Source organism: Rhineura floridana, chromosome 1 (assembly GCF_030035675.1).
Source record: "Rhineura floridana isolate rRhiFlo1 chromosome 1, rRhiFlo1.hap2, whole genome shotgun sequence".
Classification (NCBI taxonomy): Eukaryota; Metazoa; Chordata; class Lepidosauria; order Squamata; family Rhineuridae; genus Rhineura; species Rhineura floridana.
This window is the reverse complement of record NC_084480.1, coordinates 123,164,504-123,185,551: the sequence shown is the minus strand read 5'-3', so window position 1 is coordinate 123,185,551 and position 21,048 is coordinate 123,164,504. Positions and strand designations below refer to the sequence as shown.

The 21,048-nt window shown below is 40.0% G+C and overlaps 1 pseudogene; it reads right to left on the bottom strand.

Annotated features, from left to right (window-relative positions):
* Positions 1–838: 838 nt before the first annotated feature.
* Positions 839–957, bottom strand: LOC133375756 (5S ribosomal RNA; annotated as a pseudogene).
* Positions 958–21,048: the final 20,091 nt, after the last annotated feature.

Sequence of the window (21,048 nt, the reverse complement as noted above, 5' to 3'; positions counted from 1 at the left end):
TTGGTGCATTCCCCAGTGTATGACCTTACACACTTCTCTTATTTATGAAGCAAGGAATCAATGGAAACTTATCTTCATGAAATATTAACAAACTCACAGTAAAGTTTGGTATATCTTTTACTCTCTCTCTCTCTCTTTATATATATATTTGGAAGAATGCTATGGAGACTTCACAACTACAGAAAATCTAAACAAAAAGAGAAGAAACTGAGCAAAGCACATCCAGAGAGCCCCAATTTGGAACAAACTTGTGTCTAATTCTCTCTGGACAGTAATTAGTTCATCACAGTCAACAGTCTACATCAGTGAAAGCTACTTTGAAAGCTACTTGTTTTGTAGAGAAGAAAAGAAGGGGTCAAGGTTATGCACTGCAGTTTGTGATTATTTCTACTTTCAGCAAGGGGAAAAATTGGCAGACAAAGACACATTACAGCAAAACCCTTGAAGAGATAGGATGCACATTAAGTTTTCATTATTTCCTCCTGCAGAGCCGTAGATAAATGCTATAAATACAAAAAGGGAATAAAAGACAAGGTTCTGCTCAAGGAACATTGCAGTGCAGGGAAGACTGTTTTTATTCTGATTGAGACTCTAGGGCAGAATTCAGTATCTGGAGCAGAGCTCGGCGATCTAAACATGCCAGCGTTTTATTTTTGAACAAGCTTCTAGCACTCATGGCTGCAGAGAAATGATAGGAAATAAGCATACAATACCTTGTTGTTATATGCCTTCAAGTCGATTATGACTTATGGCGACCCTATGAATCCTTTTTTGGATATATTCATAAGGTTTTCATGGTAAGAGGTATTCAGAGGTGGTTTACCATTGCCTTCCTCTAAGCCTACGGCACCCGGTATTCCCAGGTGGTCTCCCATCCAAGTACTAACCAGAGCTGACCCTGCTTAGCTTCCAAGATCAGACGAGATTGGGCTTGTTCAGGGTAGTATGGCCGTATTGCATTCAATATCTAGCAAAATCTAAGAAGCTAATTGTGGGGTTAAGCTGAACTCTGAGTGGGTGAGAGAGCTGGGAATAAAACAAATAAATATAATACAGAAAGTGGTAGAGACTAGGGATGTGCATTGACTCTGTTTGCATCCTGAATAATGAGGCCAATTGGGATTGATCACATTGCTGTATTGGATCGCACTATTAACAAGGCGACAAGATGGATCAGGGAGAGCTCACCCTTCTGAGTACTGCTGTTGTGCCAGTTTTACCATAAATGTAAATGCATGGCCATTCCCTTCCCCCTTTCCTTCCCAGAGAAATGAAACGAAGCTGACTGGGGAAATGCCCAAAGTTCAAGAGGGGAAGGATGCAGAGGAGAGGTTGGGGAATTTTTAGTTTTGAAGGACAGGTCTAGCTTTTATTTACAGTGAATTATTTTCCAAATGCTCTCCAAGCACAGTGTTTGGAGGGAGGGAAGTTGAAGTAAACACATGGATTGTCCTCCTCTGAGTTTTGACTGTGACAGCAGGACATAAGTGTCGAAATTAGGCTATTGGGGTGACCTGATTCTTTCCTAATCATTCTTTTTTCTAACAAACTACAAGCCATAGCTCTCTTTTTCTTTAAAGAGGGTACCTCCAGTAAGGGGGGGAGGCAGAGAGAAAATAATGTAGATCTTCATATATCTATGGTAAAATCAGCTAGCACAATGGCTCCTGAACCTATTTGTCTGAACTTTGGAAGTTTCTTGCCCAGGGGCACTTCCCTCCTCCCCCCCCCAAACAAAAAGTAGGGGAGAGAAACTTAATTCTATTTTCCCACCCCAAAATGGTTAAATCTGCCCTTGGAGAAGAGTTGCTACATCTATCTTTCTGAAATTTGGTCAGCATCATCTGCTCAGAAGGGGTGACTATGTCTGAAATTTGCATCCAATTCTGGCAGAAAAATAAAAGATAGAGATTTTTTCTTTTTAAAAAACTGTAAAGTTTCCCTGTACAAAAACTTCTAGAAGCACTCTGGAGGGTCTCCTTTGTCTGCAAATTTCATCCATTTATATGAAAAGGGAAAAAAATATAGTTGATATTTAGATTCTCCATTGTAGGCAATGGAGGCAAAACAGCTTTAGAATAAGCTGATCAGTTTCGGACCCAAATAACAGATCAATCAACAGTGGTTTAGAGCAAATCCAAAACTGAGTGGACTGCTAAAGATACAAGGCAAAACTTGTGGTCACTGCAAGTGTACACCCCTAGTAAAGACACAACGTAAATAATGAAAAATAACTATATCTACATAAATAGTAACCCAAGAATAGAGTTTTCTACACTAGGTTGACATCTATGTAAAAGCTGCAAACAGTGTTTCATTCATAAGGAGTTGCCAGCAGAATGAAGTTTACGGAATACAGCCATCCTATGCTAAATTTGGATGATGTTCTGTTCTTAGCAAAAAATAGATATATTCCTTTTGAAGGACCCAATTTTTCCAATGAGTTTCCAGTGCTCCCCTTTAAACAATGGCGTTCCTGCTTTGAGGGGGCGTGTTTGCCACCACCCATATTGAAAAGAAGGCTCAGGAAGGTTCTCAAAGAAAGCAAAGGGTCAGGTGTTGTTGTTAGGGCCAATTAGGAGACAGAGATCAGCGGGTATATAAGACTGCTCTTCCCTGGAAGACCTGCCTTTTTTACCTGCGGCATCCGCCCTTCCTCCCTCGTCAGTATGGGCTTTGCTAGTTGCCAATGGGGCTGAGTAGAAACTTGGGGGGGGGATCCTGCATTCAGAATCCCTTTGGTTTCGCCTACTCCATATTGCTTGGGTCGATTCGATTGGCTTTCTGGGAGTGGTTCGCGTTGTTATGCTTTGGCTGGCATGGAATTCGGGCAGGCGAGGTATTTGGGGGAAAAGGAAGGAGGCTGAGGCATTTTGGTAAAGGGCACTCCCTAGGGAACCATCAGTGCTTAATGTCTGGTGCAGATCTGGGGAGTGTCCTAGTGGGAACAGCTTGCGCATCATGGTGAACGCCTGTACGGTGGGGCCAGGATGCAGAAGTTGGAACCACATACCTGACTCCAATAGCAAGGAGGGATGGCTTTTCCCACATCCTTGGTGGGGAGTTATAGTCCAAGGTGATTGACCTGATTTAAGTTTGTGGAAGAATTCCCTGTTAGTTAGTCTGCACCTCACCTGCCCGAAGGAGTTAAAAATTAGATTAATTGGATTGAATTTGATTATGGCTTAATATTTGTTATATTTTAATAAATATAACATTATACCATAACTGTGTCATGAGTCTTCTTTGGTCTGGTGGCAATTAATTGTGTGTTGAAAATGGTTGCTTTAGTTTTAAATTGTTGATGCTATTCTTGTTTGTTTGCAGGGTTGTAGTCATCTAGGGTCCCAGGAGGTCTTAGACCGCTTACTTTTTTAGGAGCAGGGTCCCAATGTCTTCAGTGTCCTTTCTCACTGATTGGAGCCAACCAGAGTGAAAGGAGGTGAGTCAGCCACTGAGAAGACTCTTCTCAGTAATTAACACACTTCACTTCAGTCTTAGTATGGCAACCAAGAAGGGAAGCTCATCAAAGGAAGTTCCTTACCTTAAAGCATCTTAGTCTGTTTGACCATGCATGTGTACAGAAAATAGTAGATCTAGCTGAAAGGCAACACATGAAGATCTGTATTGATTGTTGCAATGCACCACTAAAGGAAAGTACTCCAAACAAAGTAAGAGACTGAAAACTCATTTTATTGTATAATCATAAGTGGTTGTATAATCTTAGAATGGGGAATGGCTGTGGGTGTGAGTATGATGTGACTGTCATGAAAAGACCCTGCACTTCTGAATTTGCAGCCACTATAATAGAAGAAGAAGACAAAGATGAAGAAGAAGAATTATTTAAGGTGCAATGAAACTTTGTTTCTGAAATCTCATGATACTGAAAGTACTGTCTGAAAACATGCTTCATTGAAAGATGTGCAAATGTATTTTCTTTCCCTTTACTTCCATGTTGTTGAGTTTGAGGTTATTGTTAGATCTTTGAATGTAACACAAAAAGTCTCCTGTGGAAGGTCCTGGAGGACGAGGAGCTACTCTGCTAAACTTGCTGTCATCTCTGCCATCGCCATAACAGGCAATGACTTATGTGATTAATGCCATGTGATTTTGTCGCCAGTTAGATCCTGCATTAGAAATGTTGTGAGATTACAAGCTGCTGCATGGCATAATTATGGCACACAATCACACATGCCAATTTCAGATGAACATAGATGAACATACGTTTTTCTTTTTCTTTCTTCCTCCTCTGGTTTTAAGGCTGCAATCCTCCTATTACCTGGCATGAAATACTACTGCATACAGTGAGACTAACATCTGAGCAAATATGTATAGGGTTATACTGCAAAAGTTGGTTTGTCTCAGCAGACACATTGCTTTAATAAATACAGAAATACATGAATTAATTAAGAAATAAAGATACAGAAAGTTGTCGGAAGTTTCATTTCAATCAATGCATTGTCTCACTGTGTGCTCTGAATCTACTGACCATTAGGGGCAATAGATATAGTCAGTTGAAAGGGCCCCTGCTTGAATTCTCTCCTCATTACATTCATCAAATTTAAGCATGCCTCTGATTGGTTAGACTGATATTCTCAGGGCTCTCACCACTTCCAGTTCCTCCTCCTCCTCCCCACAATTCTCTCTCTCCCTACGTTTTGAATTCAGCTAGTGTAGATGATTAGGCTTTCCTATCCACATGTACTTTCTTAATAAAAAGAGGTTATTTTGTTTAAGATAAACACCACTCTTTCATATTCTTTTATATCTCCAATGAACTCTGCTGCATAAAGCAACTCTGTTCAAGAGCCAATCAAAGTTCTAGTGAGATTAACAGCCGAAACTTAATACACATAAGGTACACTTAACATTGTAATCCAAAGGATCACATTACTCTCAGTTTCATAGCAAAGTGACAGGCTGCGGCTGGTGTGTGTGCTTGCATGCAACTAAATCCCTTTGGAATCACTGTGATTTTTATGCGCATAAATGGACACCACATGGGTAAGGCTGCAATCCAATACACACTTACCTGGGAATAACCCTAATGGAGTTTACATTTTAGTAGACATGTAATGGATTGCAGCCTAAAGTTTCAATCCTAATCCCATTTACCTGGAAGCAAACCCAGCTGATCCAATAGGACTTGCTTCAGGGTAGATTGTGCAGTAAAGGTCCTAGAATGATATCATATTGCACATGTAGTAATGCACATTAGGCCACACTGGAAAAAACTGGAAGTGGCTGACAACTGCACATCCTGCTCCCCACCATCACCAGAGCTTGCATTCACAATGCTACAGTGGTGTAGCACCTTCATACAGCCAAAGGCAATTACTAAAGGCAATTTCATGCCTGGCCAGCAGTGATATTTTACCCTCCTCTTTGCTCTCCATACTATTTAAACCAGAACCAATGCTTTTCTGAGCCACCCCTAACTGAGATTAATACAGTTAGGATGAACACAGAGGTTCAGCTTTATATTAGAGGCATTTTTGTTCTTTTTGTTTCACCAAGGTTACGGAAACAGAAGGTTCTCTGAGATGTTGTTGCCTTCCAAATAAACTTATGAAGCATAGCGCTGTTCAAAACTAAAGAATTTAAGGAATGGGGGGAAAAGGTGGGGACACACATTTTTATTAATTAAAATATAAACAGAACATGCCAAAATAAGATATAGTTAACTGGGGCAATGCTATGTTGTCTATTCAAGGGTATATTTCTCTTTCAAAAGGGAATGATAATAATAATATCATCATCATTTTTGGTTGATCCAGCAAACAGGTTGCAGTGCACACAACCAACGTAGACACAGACGCATATCCACATCACTATGCCCATCTTGGCCTGAATGAACTGGCTAGCTCAGGCTTTGATATGGATGATATTGCACATTCCCACCTAGGGTGACTGCCCCGCCAGCCTTAGTCTGTCTGCCCTCCTATTTAAAACCAGTCCAGGGGATAGCACTGCCTGTGAGCTTCCTCCTCCTTAGTCTCAGTGTTGCCCTTGTAGTGAACACAGCAGGGAGGGGAACAAAATTAGAATTGATTGGCTCTACCTGCCTTTGGCTCAGGCTCCACTTACTGTTGGGCTCCTACCTTCTGTCCTACCAGTCCCAGTGGACACCAGCCACCACAGCTTCCTATATAAGCTCCCTCACTACAAAATTCCAGCTGTCCCAGGGACATAGATGTACAGTTGTACCTAGATGTTTAGGCTGAAGTAAAGAGTTCTTACATATATCCAAATGTTTGGTTGACCAGGTCTTGTTTTCTTGTGGCTTTCCAGATGCTCACTATGTTTCATAACAGAGAGTTTTCATTTCTTTGCTATCCTTTCATTTTTCTCATTTTTTTAAAAAAGTAACTTTTGTTGTTTGTCTTCTCATTGACATTAAGTATTTCATTACCAAAATTGGGATATAATATGCTAATTTACAATAGACTCCAAGCATTCTTAGAACACTGGAAATCCATACCTTACATTTGGCATCAGTCAATTTTGCTTACAATACTCAATAAAATTATTCCTTTGTCATTTATTTATGTTCCCTAAATACAAGAAAGTGTGTCGTTTAGCCATAACAGCAAAATCTATATTTTCCCAACCATTCTTTGATAAGAAAGTACTGTAGACATTTTCCAGTTCCTTGCAAATAATATTCTAGCAGCCACTTTAAAAAAAAAAATGAAGTTGTTGCAGGTTCAATAATGGTCTGTAACAATACACAAAACTCCATTGGCTCAGGATTTTACCAAACCAAACATTCCAGCTTTGAGGGAAGTGTTGCATAATATCAAAATTCATCTGTCATATATAAAATTGAAAGATTAGGTTGATAAGGGGTGCAATCCTCACACAGGAGAGCATGTAGAGCTGCCCACAAATTAAGGAGACACTCTTTTCTCCCACCAGGCCACCCAGGGCCAGCCCTACCATTAGGCAAAGTATTTTTTATGTTCCAATGGGGCAGCACATTGCTAGTTATTTATTCTGTTATTGTTGTTGTTGTTGTTGCTGCTGCTGCTGCTGCTAATGCATTGTTGTTTTTCTGCCAGGGAGTGGGGAGAGGTGTTTGTGAGATTATATTCTTCAGGTGCCAAAATAATTTGACTAGCCTTGGATACTATGCACGTTGGCTCGAGGAATGGAGAGGTGCCATTATGTCATGGGCCTTCTGTGCATGGCCCCTGCTACCAGATGTGCAGCATTGTGGTGGCCAGGCACTTCTGTACCTTCCAAGCATCTATAAATACATTATTGCCAGGCCAGTATATGTAAATCTACTCCTCCTTTCTTGGAGAGGTTTCTGTGCCTGGAGAAGGACACACTTATGGGATGCAGGTTGGGGAGGCATGGAAAGCCTCATCTGACTGCAATGCTGTACTCCCACCAACATGGTGGTGGTGGTGGCTCCAGGAGAGAGCCTCTATGATATGGACGTTCTCTATACTTCTCTGTTGGTGTGGGCTATACAGGATTGCACCCAAGAGCTACAATTCTTAGAGTGGTTTAATAGTCAATCTCTATTCCCAGGGAACTCTGGAAATTGTAGCTCTGTGAGGGGAATAGGGGTCTCCTAAGAACTCTCAACACCTTTAGCAAATTACACTTTCCAGGATTTTGCAGTGGAAAACTTAACTGTTTAAAGTGGTATGATACGGCTTTAAATATATGATGGAGTTGGTGCCTAAGAAAGGGGGCAGTGCATGTTCAACATCTGACTGGATGTGACTTGCATCAGAAAAATGAGGCTTCACATTCATTTAGTTGATTGAATTGCTTAATCACCTTAGAAAACATGACCTAGAAGTAATCAAACTAGTGAAGTTAGAGTCCATGCAAATATACTGCATTTCAAGATTTGCTGATGTGAACAAATCTTTCAATGCAATTGATGAATCAGATTGGCCCAGTCTGATCCCCGTTTGCACATCCACAGAAATCTAGTCATTTATGTTACAAAACCTGCAGCAGTTTTACCTTATAACTAATGACCTCAGAGTCAGTCAGTCAGTCACTAGCCCCCCATGGATGTTCTATATGTGTGGAAGTGGAAGAGGAGCTGGTCACTGCACCCATCCCCTGTCCCCAACATCCACACATGCAATGGGATGTTGGAAAAAAGAGCCTACACTCTCCTCCCAGTTAGGAACTCTGTAAATTCTAGTTTCCTAATCCGGTGGAGAGCTGACACATACACAGCTGTACATGCATGTTGGTAGCAAGACCAGAAAGAGTGGGAGTTGGGATGAGGTTGTAAAAAAAAAGGAACAGATAAAGCTACCTTACATTGAGTCAGACCATTGGCCCATCTAGCACAGCATTGTCTACACAGACTGGCAGCAGCTCTCCAAGGTTTCAGGCAGGGGGGTCTCTTTTAGCCCTACCTGGAGATGCTGAGGAGTGAATGTGGGACCTTCTGCATTCAAAGCAGATGCTCTACCACTCAGCTACAGCCCTTCCCCAGTGGGACTGTGAGAATGGGACTGTGGGTGCACAGCCATTTCTGCTTCATGTTGAGGGGTGCTAAGTAGTGAACAGCCCACTTGGAGAACTTGACTGCCAGTCAGAATAGACACTATTGGATTATATCAATGCAAATTCTGTGCAAAATGTGGCAGTGTAACTCCTCACTGGGGCAGGATATCGCCAATATGTTAGCCCCCTGCTGAAAGCATTACACTGGCTTCCCATTAGCTGCCAGGCCAAGTTCAAGGTCCTTATTTTGGTGTACAGCTTGGGACCAGGTTACCTGAAAGATCATTTTACCCCTGATATACCCATCTTATCAGGAGGTCCATTCCATCTTATCAGGAGGTCCATTCCACAACATAAAAAGCAGACCTTTAGTGTTGTGGCACCTACACTTTGGAATTCCCTCCCCTTAAATATTAGACAGGCACCACCTCTGTTATCTTTTCAGTGCCTACTGAAGACTTTCCCTTTCAATAAGCCTTTTATGTAGAGACCTTATCCCAGACTGCATCTGTGTTAGAATTACTTTTTCGATGTTTTTAAAGCTTTTTTAAAAGAAGATGCTTTTAAAGTTGTTTTGTTTTAATATGTTTTTAAATATGTTTTGTATTAATATGTTTTAAAGTCTTTTGTTTTTAAAATGTTTAGAGTGTTTTAAGTGTTTTTGTTTGCCACCCTGGACTCCTTCTAGGAGGAGGGGCGGGATATAAATTTAATAAATAAAATAATAAATAAATCAGGGGTGGCTGACATGGTACCTTCTAGGTGTTGTTGGACTCTAGCTCCCATCAGCCCCATCCACCATGGCCAATGGTGAGGGGTGATGGGACCTGAAGTCCAACAGCGTCTGGAGGGTGCCAGATTACTTACCTCTGTATTAAATGAACTAATGGTCTGACTCAGTATAAGGCCATTCCATATCCTCATTTATCTACCAAACTACCTTACTTCCTAGGATTTTATTAGTATAAAATGAAATAAAAAGTATCCCACCCCGAGCTCCTTGTAGGAAAGAAGAGTTTGCAATATAGTCAATGAATAAAAGAAGTTATGAACAAAAGATGACAGACACACTCATATTGGCATCCAAGTCACACATTACAAAGGGACAATATTCACACCACACATTTATTCCACTATTCTACTTGAAACAGTCTTGGCTTCCCCCAAAGAATCCTGGGAAGGGTAGTTTGCGAAGGGTGCTGAGGGTTGTTGGGAGATCCCATTCCCCTCGCAGAGCTACAGTTCCTGGAGTTCTCTGGGGACTGATTGCTAAACCATTCTGGCAATTGTAGCTCTGTGAGGGAAACAGGGGGATCACCTAACAACTCTCAGCACCCTTAACAAACTACACTTCCCAGGATTCTTTGGGGAAAGCCATGACTGTTTCAAGTAGAATAGTGGAATAAATGTATGGTGTGAATGTGGCCAGGGACTGTGAAAAAGGAAAAGAAGGCTCAAACTACTACAGCTGTTTTCCAATGAACCCAAACAGTGATTTCAGTTGAGAAGAAATGAGGTAAGTCTATTCTTCTGCTTTATTCTCCTGAGGCAGAGCGCTGTGACATAATCAGCACTGGAAAGCTATCAGTTCAACACAGAGTCAGAGTGATACAACACAGTGAGCATGGGCTAATGATATGGAAGAGTAAGATCTACCTCATCTCTTTAAAGGGGAAGATGGGAAATTGTGTGCAGGCACATTTTCAAGAGAGTGATTTCTAAAGCAACAATGACAAGTGATTTCTGAGTCCCTCCGGAAAATGATACACTTTAGGTCATTTCTTTCTTTCTTTCTTTCTTTCTTTCTTTCTTTCTTTCTTTCTTTCTTTCTTTCTTTCTTTCTTTCTTTCTTTCTTTCTTTCTTTCTTCATTATCATCACCACCATCATCATGACATATATATATGCATGGCATTTTAGAAAGAATGGGAGGACCCCAAGGGTTTGACAATTTACAAAAGACACAATAGGAACAATAAAGAAAGTTGAGGGCAGTGGAGGCAGGGGTAAAAAGAAGGAGAATGTGTGGTTTATAATGTGTGTAACTAAACACGCTTTGGTTTAGTTACATGAAGATATTTGGGCCAGGGACTTGTTCTAAAGGCCTCCTGGAAAAGAATTAAGGTGGGATTTGAAGGAAAGAAGACAGGTGGTCTCATGTTTTAAATTGTTTTATATTGTTTTAAATTTTTAAATTGTGTTGTAAATTGTTTTTAAAATATGTGGTTTAAATTGTATATTTGTTCTAATGTTTTTGGTTGCTGTAAACTGCCCAGAGAGCTTCGGCTATGGGGCGGTATACAAGTGCAATAAATAAATAAATAGAGGTATTTCTGGACTGGAAGGTAGTTCTGAGCATAAGAGGCAGCAAAAGAGATTGAAAGGAATCATTTTATGACCTAGAAGGCTTTTGGTTGGCTGGGGCTGCTCTATGAGCAAAGGCCATGGGTGTTGGGGTATTAGAGTGGAAGGGTGAGGCAAGGCTATAGAGGATTTTGAAGGTAAGGATAAGAAGGTTGTGCAGGATTCAGGAGTAGACGGTGTTGGGCATTATGGAAGTGCATCACATGATCAGAATAATAAGAGATCTAAATAATTTTGGCAGCAGAGTACTGGGTAGATGTGAGCTGGCTAATATGAGACAATGGAGGACAAGAGAGGAGAAGATTGTGGTAGTAAAGGTGATGTGATGTCAGAAGAGCAGTTCAGATACAGGGGACAGAAATATTCTGTTATTTTGCAGGTTGCAGAAGTGGATCTCTTTATTTATTTAATATCCCGCCCCTCCTCCCAGAAGGATCCCAGGGCAGCAAACAAAAACACTAAAAGCACTCTAAAACAGCTTAAAAACAAAAGACTATAAAACATCTTTTTATCACACACCATTGCTCTTCAGATATGACTCAACTGTGTTCACCAAAGGGTGTATGCACAAACCACCCAAATCTGCAATCCTTTTACCTTCAAAAGTAGGCATGTTTTACTTTATTGGGAAGCATCAGGATATGTATATCTCTGGTGTGAAGGGGATTAGTGGTAAAATTAACCAATAAGTACTTGCTTCTGGAGAATCTGTTGATGCTCTACTTCCATCTTTAGCCTTTTCTCCTACCTTTACATTGAGGAGTGGAGCCCTAGCAACCCTATCATACTAAAATCACACCCAACTGCAAATATCAAGATGCAACAGGATTACAGTGTATCACAGCATGCATGCTTACTCTTGACAACAGGTGTGGTAGACCAAAATCTTAAGAGTGGCCCAGGAGTGAGAAACTGAGCCCAGTTAGGATATACCTTAGGTGTAGTGGGCCTGGACCTCAGATACTAAAAGGGCTTTTCAAGACATGCCAGTGTGAAGCATTGTCATTGTCAACATTGCCAGAGGTCATCTTTAGTTGCTCCACACATATTAAAAACCTCCAAGGTGGGAGATTAAGGTGGTGCTTCAAGAAACTGGGAGCTTAAAACAAGCCAGAGCTTTGCTTGGACCACAGAGTAACAGAAAAGGCCTACAAGAAAGGTCAATAAGGGGGGTGTATTTCTGTTGTCCCCAAGCCATGTTGGATGCCTGTGGAGAAATGGAGGACAGTGGTCTTTTTCTTCTTTCAGAGTCATCTTCTATCTAGCTGCTTATACAAATCCAAAATGGAGAGTCGTTACTTGTAGGTGGCAGTTGACTATGATTATATGAAGCTATTATTTATATGACTTCCTTCAAATGCCACACATAATTAGTTCAGAACCTTTTTCCCAGTAAAAAATCCCCAATAATTTTAAAACCAACAACAGGATATTTATCTAACGGAAGCCGCAACTGGCTGTGCTTCTGCTGAAGCCCGTTGCTATACAATGACAAGGGAAGAACCTTAGCCTACTCATCATCTTGTCAATAAAACAAACCTTAAAATGCCCCCACCAATGCCATTTCCTGACATTCTATAATACATTTTAAAGGAATGTGAAATACATGAGATGGATAGCTCTTGTTATTTGTTATGATGGGAGTTCTATATATAAGTTCCTATTCACCATGTGAAAAATTCATCCCTTATGCTGCTTGAATTGCATCGCTCCTCTTCAATACAACAAACTAGGCTGACTACTCATTTATTCTACAGCGTTTCCCCTAACCGTAAATCATGGTATTTCTGCCAAACTATGCTCAACCACTTTTCTGATCCATCCTTGTTATATTTGGGTTATTTGCACAATGAAAACAGGCAGCACAACATTTCACTGAGGGGGGAAAGATAATATTTTACTATAATATGATGACTTTCCAAAACAGCACCCTTCTCATTTTATAATATACTATTCCATTTAACAAGGTTGCTTTCTTGTCATGCTTAGGAATGAAATGTGCTATATACAAAATCGAAAGTATTTTTAAGATGTAAGTAAAGAGAAATGTCTTTTTGCAATGCACACAGCCCGGCTGGGAGGTTTCTGTTTTAATGAAGGGGAAATGACAGCAATAAAATAACAACACAACACAGAAACAAGACTCAGGACAAGTGCAATTAGTGTCATTGCTTGGGGATATCAAAAATATTCCAATCATCAGTGGTTCAACTGATGGCAAGTCCATTTAAACCAGATGGGCATGGAACGGGCACAGGACATGTATAGTAGTTTATCTATCCTTTTTATTTTGTTTCTAAAATTTATACCCCTCTTTACAGACTCAACAGGCATCCCAAAGCAGCTTACACAAGATCACATTAAAAATCAAAATACGGAATAAAGCCAACTTCTCAAAAGACCATAAAACCAACATAACATTCTTCAAAACTTACATAAAAGCAGCAGAGATAAAATAATTCAGCTAACATATGCCACAAAGACTAAAATGCTCTCCTAAAACTACAGTGTTTTAACATGGGAATGTGGTGTTTTTGTTGTATTTATGTAGCTTATTTTTTATCTTATTATATTTTAACTTATTTATTGCAAGTCTTCCAGAGAAATTGAGGTGGCATACTAATGCTGATATATATATCCAGAGGGGGAGAGACAGCATTCAGTAAATGTGCTTGGGAAAGATATTCCACATGATGAATGACACAATTCAAAATATCTTGCTGCTTATGGTGATCCATCTACACGGAATACCGAGGGCTCATCTACACTGTGGTTTAGTGTGTGTCTGGTGCTACTCACATCCCCCTTTAATTTGATTGGTTTACATGACATTACTGGCAAACAGAAACTATAACGCAGTTTCCCCCCTGTAAATCCATACTAACCCAATCCTCTGAAAATATGAAAAGGGAAAAAAGTCTTCACTCCATATCTCAGTGCTTGCAGATGCTTTTAGGTGGGTATGTCAATCATTCCCCTCTCCACGTCCACTCCCTCCTTTCTTCTTTCATTTCATTTCCTGTGGGCGGACAAACAACTGCTCTCCCTTGCTCTGCAAGCCTTTTTTATGTTGCTGCAAATGGTGCCTTATTTTCCTTTCCCCCCCTAATTTGTGTGCAAAAGCATAACACTGCTCAAAGAAAGAGAAGTCCAAGCAGTAGTCCTGGGCACTGCCCATTCAGTGTCAGTAAGGACTTAAGCTTATAAGTAGATTTCTCAGGGTGACCACTATGAAGCAAGATGGCTGCTGTTGTGTGCTCATTAGAATGCCTGAAAGAACTCCTCCAGCACCAGATTAGTGGCTACATCAGTGGCTACTTCACTCTCTCCGGAGGAATTGGAGAAGGGTCTTCTCGATAATAATACCCCAGTGGTGTAACTTCCTGCTCTTGGAGACATGGGCAGTCACACAATGATGATATTTTGTGGTGTTATTTGCTCCCACAACCAAGGAAAACTTGAGATACAGAAATGAGTTGATGTTATATTTTATTAAAAATATAACACATTTTTTGAGAACCTGCATTCCAATTCCACCGAATTAAGCCAAAATCCAACTGTCCAGGCAGGTGAACTTAACTCTAACTCTGGGGGAACCCCTGGGCATGTTAGCAAACATAGGCTGTGGCTCCCCAACCAAGAATGAAGAGGAATTACACCCCTCCTTGTTAAGTGAGCCTAGGGTGTGCACGCCACTCATGCACCCAGGCACTGCCATACTGGTGTTCACCCAACATGCGCAAGGAAGTCCACCAATGGAAACCCCCAGTTCACCCCTGAGACATGAAGTCCTGGAAGATCCCTGGAGAGTGCCCCTGTCCCCAAAATGCCTCAGTATACCTAATTTAAGCCCCAACCTGTTCATCTGCCCGGACTCCACGCCAACATGCGAGCAACAACACCATTCCCCAAACCAAATGAATTAAGCCCCACAGTATGGAGTAGGAAAAACAAGAGGGATACCAAATGCAAATGCCCCCCAAAATTCCTACTCAGCCCCAATGGCAACTGGACAAGCCCATACTGAAAGGGTGGGAGGGTGGGTGCTGCCAAAGTTTGGAGAGAGGGGAAATTGGGTGCAGAGCTGGCTTTTAAACATGGCTCCCGCCCAACCCTGATTGGTCAGTGATGGCCACATAATCCTTTCCCCTCTCCCCAAACTGAACCACCTCTCATTTTCCTAACGAAGGGGGATGGAGGTTAAGCAAATCCACCCCCGCTGAAAGCAGGAATGGAGTTATTGATACTGTTGAAGTTTTTTATTATTATTTTGTTCTGAATTATTTTTATTATATTGTTTTATTCTTGCTATGGAAGCCACTTTGAGGTCATCTGGTGATGAAAAGCCACATACAAATATACTAAATAAATAAATAAAATTTGTATTTCAGCTGTATTATACCAGTGAAAATACAAATAATCGCACTTCCATTTTTTAAAAAAGAAACTAACTAGTAGAACAAACTGAGCATACTCGCCAAGTAACCAGAGGGAGTTGAAATATTAAATTAGAAGACATGGTCATTAGGAAACTGTGTGATTGATCCTTCCCCTCGGTGTGAATAGAAAACACCATGCTTGCAGCTGCCATTGAGCCGTTACTATGGATGGTGCAAACAGAAAACGGAGGTAAAAACAGCATCCTTAGTACAAAGTAAAGCTCCAATGTGGATAAGCCCCAAGATCTTGCTGCTTATGGTGACTCATCTACACAGGCTACCTGGCACAGAGTCTCCCCTGAAGCTCTGAGCATCCATGGAGATTTTAATGAGAGAAAGTAGACTTCAAGTTTCCCAAAATCAGATAAGGCTTTCAAGACCCAAAACAGCACTTGAGACTGCAATATGGTGCTTATTAACAGCAGTGAGGTCATTTTCGAAGGTTGAGCTCACATGTGCTGTTTAATTCAAAGTTATCATGTGACAGATGACAGCCAACCCATGAGAGACTCATCGTCCCTTACAACCTGAGGTTATACAAGATAGTGACACAGGGTGTTTAACTACTATATAGCAGTTGATGATACCATGCAATAACTTTCACACATTCAGATGCTAAAGGAATTAGTAAATTGTCATAAGAATAACCTAATGTCTCAGTATTGGTACCATTACCTCAAAGAGTCTTAATCTCTGGTTCCTTCAGCTCATTGTAATTAAATGTAGTTAAGTGGACTGCTCATAAGAGAGAGATTATTCACTGGGGGGGTGGCACCACTACAGCTGCATCTAAGTCTCTTTAATAGCTGTTAGGATTAAGAAACTTTAACAGGATATAACCCTTTTTAGGATATGAAATGTTATTTAGCCAATTAGATTAAGAGATGTGACATAATTAATAATCATAACATGAAATGAGAAGGGTATAAAATCTGGGTTTTATTGGACACTTTCTTCTGAGCAGATCGGCTGTAATCTTAACAAGGTTTGCTGAGGTTCTGCTCCTGTTCTTTGTGAGTGAGTACTGGGAACTTGGGGGCTTGCCCCCTTTATTGGCTCCTAGGTTTTCAGCAGCTTAATATGTTTTTTAAATAATGTTTTTAACCCTTTTTAAAGTTGTTTTTTTTAAAAAATGTTTTAATGCTGTTTTGTTTTAATGTATTTTAAGATCTGTTTTTATGATATTTTAAAGTGTCTTTAGCGCTTTGTTTGCCACCCTGGGATGCTGCTGGGAGGAAGGGTATGATACAAATTAATTAATTAAATAAATAAATAAATAATTTCATTTAACTCTAACACACCTGATCTCTGTGATGATTAGTTTGGGGTTTGTTTTTATAAAAACAAAAACTGACAACCATAACAGCATCCACCAATCTCTGTGACTTCTATTTTCACAATGTACATTTCTACAGTTGTAATGGGTGCCCTCCTCTTCCTTGACTCAAGGACCTTTGAGGATGCCTTCAAAATGCTCCCCCAGGTCACTTTTAAATCTATAGAGGTTTCAACATCAGCATTATTTGGCAATTCAGCGAAGTAGCTTGGCACCTGAAATGATATAGAAAGATTAATTAAACACACATCATATTGGGGTCAGATTGTAGTAAGAGATGCTTATTGCCTTTTCTAAATGTTAATTTGTACTTTCAGTTTATAGGCTTAAATAGCTAGGTCCAGCTCAGATGTAAGGTTTCTAATCTCCTAGCTATTGTAGAAGATTAAAAACATGTCTCCTCATTCCTCTACATTCAAACGCAATTTCCCCCTCCCTGCTTCTCTGAGCTAACCATAGTGCAGCATTATGTCTGCACCAACATTAATGCTTATCATGATTAGAAGATGGAAACCTTACGCCTGCCTAAGTGTTCAATCCTATAAAAAAGTGGACTATTAACAGTGCAATCCTATGCCAACCTACCTAGTAATTCCCATTGAATTCAGTGGGATTTACCTCTCTATAGACATCTACAGCATTGGGCTGTACAACTTCTGTACGGTTGGAGGCAGTATGCTTTTGAATACCATTTGCTGGAAACTGCAGAAGGGGAAAGTGTTCTTGTGCTCAGATCCTGCTTGTGGGTGTCCCACAAGTATCTGGTTGGCCCCTGGAGAACTAGATGCTGGACTAGATGAGCTATTGGCCTGATTCAGCAAGCTCTTCTTAAATTCTTAGCTATCACTCTTCAACACCATCTCCCTTTGTCTTTGTCAAGTGACCACAATAAAAATACTATCCTCCAGAGTGAAGTGAGTCGGTATTATATTCTGTAATTATCTGCAAATCACATGCTTATATTTAGGACCTTCTCATAGCCAGTTTTAACTAAATTCCCATTCAGAAAGAAGGAATTAATCAGCAAATAGAGGGGGTGCATCCAACACTCAGCAAACAGAGGGTGTGCATCCTAAAGAGTAACGCTGGAGTGTGCCCTTCTTAAAATACCTTGAGACAATCTTCAGCTTCCAAAGTGTTAAGCTGCCAGTATTACTGTACAGTCTTTTTGTATATGTACCCAGGAGATTGTTGGGACCAGTAATTGACCAGTAACTTAAGGTGGTCTCTGAGCTGGTGTATCTGTGGCTCAGCTGGGATGGGGAACTTACACTGGCATAGCCTGGCTGAGCCAGGACCCAGCTGGCTCAGCCAGAGATTTGCCAAATCCTAACTTTGCTCATCCCAGAGGATCTTGGTGTAGGATTTCACCCCAAGCGTGGGTGAATGTGTTGGCAAGAGTTTAATCAGCTCATGAAATGAAAGCCCTGTCTCCACCAATTTCATAGTTTATCAGAGAGAACTGGCATCTTTTGATAGCGTGTGTGTGTGTGTGTGTTGTAAAAAAAAAAATCTCCTAGCATTATAGAACAAATTATTTTGATCCCCAGTAATGCTTTGAGCTTGGCTAGCTCAATGAATTCAAAAGTTGTTTTCTAAAAGTAAAAACAGGGAATTCCCACTTGGCATTAATCTTTCTTGCTTATGGTCATGTCCATGCACATATTTTGAATCCAAAACTATTAAACAGTTTATTACAGACCGCTTCTGGAATGCCAACTGCTTAGGATAAACATACATAAACATTTCTGTATGTGAATAAGCTGATTACATTTCCACAATGCTTTACTTAGATTTATAGCCTTGCCCAGTCCAAAGCTCAGGGGAGATAACAACATTTTCTGATTCCATTAATCCTCACAATGACTCTGTGAAAGGGAGTCACTATTATTTTACAGAAGAGGAACTGAGTCTGGGTTAATGGAACGTTGGGCTGCACAGGTGAATACATGGCTCAACTGGAGTTTCAAAACCAGTCTTCTCAGTTCAGGCCTAACACCTTGTTTTCTGATCAATACAGCACTCAAGTTGCTTGTTCTTACAAGAGACTGAATCTGCTAGCCAGTGCTGCTTCAAAAGCATTCCGTCTACATAACAGGCTGGTATCAATTTGAGTTCATTCTTTGTCCTCTATCAGCTGCTTTTACCAATCTGATTTTTTTTCTCCTCAAAAATATTGATATTAATATCAATGTTTTGAAAGAAAATATCAATATTTTGTAAGGAAATATTGATGAATGAAATGAATATCAATAACATTACTGTTCTTAAAATTGATATTCTAGAGGGGATTTTTTTTTTAAATCTGTTTTCGAAAATAGTAGTAGAAAATTACAACATAAAAATCCAGTCCACAGTGATAGTAAATAAGCAAATGAATGGAAAACTCGGTACCAAATCCAATTTGAACAGAATTCTAGAGCATCCCTAGTTGTTACATCATATTTCTATAAAGCAGCAATAAAACAGGGGTATCAAAAGGTTTAGGGTCCTTCCACATACCTTAGAAAGCTGAAATGAGAACCTATTTGGTGTAGCTCCAGGAGTGCTCTCCACATGTCCACCATCCCATATTTCAGCCAGGCTGCTGAGGCTCGTTGGAGTGCAAAAAGACCAACATGAGCAACTAGAACGTTATTGTCTATTAACTTTCTTTTTGCTATGCACTTATGCATTTGAGTCTAAATTTTTTTAATACTAAATTTATTCTCTGTTTCCAAAATTGTTGATTTTTGTCTTATCTGAATTTATTGATATGTTTGTAAACCGCTTTCTCCACCCCTTCCAATGCTTTGCATTTTGATAATAAGCAGATGTTTGTTGTTTTGGGCACGTGTCACTGGGGAAAGGCGGCATATAAACTAAATCAGTCAAAAAATCCATCAATCCCTGACCATTGTCCATGCTGGAGTTAGAATCCACCTACATCTGGGGGAGTGCAGATTCCCCATCCCTGATTTAAATCCATGCATTGCTCAGCTATGAAACTATCTGGATGACCAAGGGCTGGTCACTAATTCAGCCTAACCACCTAACCACCAATGTCTTGAACTCCTTGGAGGAATAGAGAGATGCAATTATAAAGGATGTGTAGATCCTAACAGAGGGTAGCAGTGAATAAGTAGAAGTGTACATAAAGTAGAAAGCTAAACTCCAGGACTTCTCTTTCCCTTACACCCTGCGGAATGTCTAGTAGCCATGAATGTGTATGTTTTTGGACTGACCAGATGTACTTGCATGAAGTATTGTATGTATGTATGTACTATACATATAGTGTCGTTATGTGGATTGAAATGCCACTTTTCAGGTGGACATGATTGAATTTGGCCTCACCATTTCACTTCATTTTTTCTTCCACTTCAGCCACTGAAATATACATGTAAGGTGGTATTAAAATCATTAGGACAATTCTACAACATACAGAAAGGTGGAATTTGATATACATGTAATCTATGACTGCAGATTTACATGGGCATAACTGCCTTTGATGGATCTGATTCGGAGAAAACATGCATAGAGAAACATGCACATTTGGAGAAAACATTCCTCTGCTATCACTTCATTCAGCCTTACAGCATCCCTAGTACTGATTGTAGAATCCTGCCTTCTGTGCCCATTCCCATCTGTCTAGATAGTAAGCCCAGATTTTCTTAGATCTGTGTTCAAGTTCTGGGTTCAAATCCTGACTTAGGCTGCAATCCAATACATGTCTACTCAGATGTAAGCTTCACTGGGTTCAGGTAAGTGTGTATTGGATTGCAGCCTTAGCCATGAAGTTCACTGGATGTTCTTGGACCAGTCATAATCTCTCAGTCTAACCTGCCTCACAGGGTTGTTATGAGGATAAAATAAGTAGGGGCTCCTTGGAGGAAAAGTGTGAAATTAATGTAGCAATAAATAATAATAAATAAATGTAGGAAAAATGTGTAGATCATGATAGAGACAATGCTACAATAGAAAATAATAGCTAGGGATGGAGGAGAAATTTGATTCAGTTCACATTTAAAGGCAAACCTACCTAATTTACATTTCCGAAAACAATACATGAACCGAAACACAGCCATTCTTTAAAATGTGCACTTCTCTGAATTTTGCAATGAAGTTCTGTAGCCAGTATTACTGTAAACCAAAGGGTGTGTTGTTGTTGTTTACAGTCAGGTGGTATATAAATTTTGTTAAATAAAAATAAATTATTGTATATAAAAATGCATATACTGTAGTAATGAGAGCATAGAAATCAATTATATTAGTGAAAATAACACAAAATTATATTAGGGGGGAAAGCTTTGCAAAAATGGGTACATTAAGCAAAATCATATACAAATATGTGCTTATTAGGAGAAATTCACCCCAAAATGCTGATGAATTTTCATGGTGACTCTGTTTTTTAATATATATATATATCACAAACTAATGTGGAAATGTA